We start from the raw sequence: 1,469 nt of genomic DNA, 5'->3' as shown, positions 1-1,469 counted from the left end.
AGGATGGTCTCGATCTCCTGACCTCGTGATCCGCCCACCTGGGCCTCCCAAAGTGCTGGGATTACAGGCGTGAGCCACCGCTCCCGGCCGAAGGGCTTTTAAACGTCCAATTTGAGAGATATGTTACTTCGTTTATTCCTTTCCCTATGAACCCACTGAGGAAGAATCCTGAAAGTCTCTCTTCTGGACAGGCACAGTGGCTCACACCTGTAATCCCAACACTTTGAGAGGTTAACATGGGAGGATTGCTTCGAAGCCGAAAGTTCAAGACCAGCCTAGGCAACATAGCAAGACCCCTGTCTCTATTTTTAAAAATTAAAATTAAAGTCTCTCCTTTCATTGTCATTGTGACGCTGAACACCTATGGAAGCTCTTCAGCAGAGGACTGGGCTTTGAAACAACTGATGAAATTAGCTGGGCGTGATGGCATGACCGGTAATCCCAGCTACTCTAGAGGCTGAGGCAGGAGAATCGTTGAACCCAAGAGGCGGAGGTTGCAGTGAGCCAAGATCTCACGCTTGCACTCCAGCCTGGGCGACAGAGCAAGACTACCTCTAAGAAAAGGGGGAGGGGAGGGGAGAGGAAGTAGGGGAGGGGAAGGGGGGGAACTGATGAGAGAGCCTGAGGAGCCATTTTAAACAATGGGGAACACTCAGATTGTGTAGTAATGAGAGATCCAAACACCAAGCAGTCCAGGAGCTTTCAGTTTGTCATGTATGCCACTGGGGAGACAGTGGATACAACATGAATACAAGGTCACACAAGGAGGATGGAAGAATTGTGGAACCGAAGAAAGCTGTCCTAAGATTCTCAGATTCTTAAGATTCTGGCCAGGGGCGGTGGTTCATGCCTGTAATCCCAGCACTTTGGAAAGCCAAGGTGGGCATATCGTCTAAAGTCAGGAGTTCGAGATTAGCCTGGCCTACGTGGCAAAACCCCGTCTCTACTAAAAAATACAAAAAATTAGCTGGGTATGGTAGTGGGCGCATGTAATCCCAGCTACTTGGGAGGCTGAGGCAAGGGAATCGCTTGAACCTGGGAGGCAGAGGTTGCAGTGAGCCGAGATCACGCCATTGCGCTTCAGCCTGGGTAACAGAGTGAGACTCTGTCTCAAAAAATAAATAAATAAAAATAAAAAGCCTAAGATCAAAATCAATCACTATTCTTGCTATACTTACGTAAATAATGAGGCCAAGTTTAATGACTAGACTTACTTTGCAAACAAGTCAGCCTTTGATCATCTTTAATAAAAATAAGGGTGATTTTAGAGACAGTATAGTTTCAATGGAAAACTATAGAACATCCTCGTGATTATCAGATTCTAGTCTTGGCCGGGCGCAGTGGCTGATGCCTGTAATCCCAGCACTTTGGGAGGCCGAGGCAGGCGGATCACCTGAGGTCAGGAGTTCAAGACCAGCCTGGCCAACATGGTGAAACCCTGTCTCTACTAAAAATACAAAATTAGCTGG

Source organism: Mandrillus leucophaeus, unplaced genomic scaffold, assembly GCF_000951045.1.
Source record: "Mandrillus leucophaeus isolate KB7577 unplaced genomic scaffold, Mleu.le_1.0 Scaffold441, whole genome shotgun sequence".
NCBI lineage: Eukaryota > Metazoa > Chordata > Mammalia > Primates > Cercopithecidae > Mandrillus > Mandrillus leucophaeus.
This window is presented reverse-complemented; position numbering follows the sequence as displayed.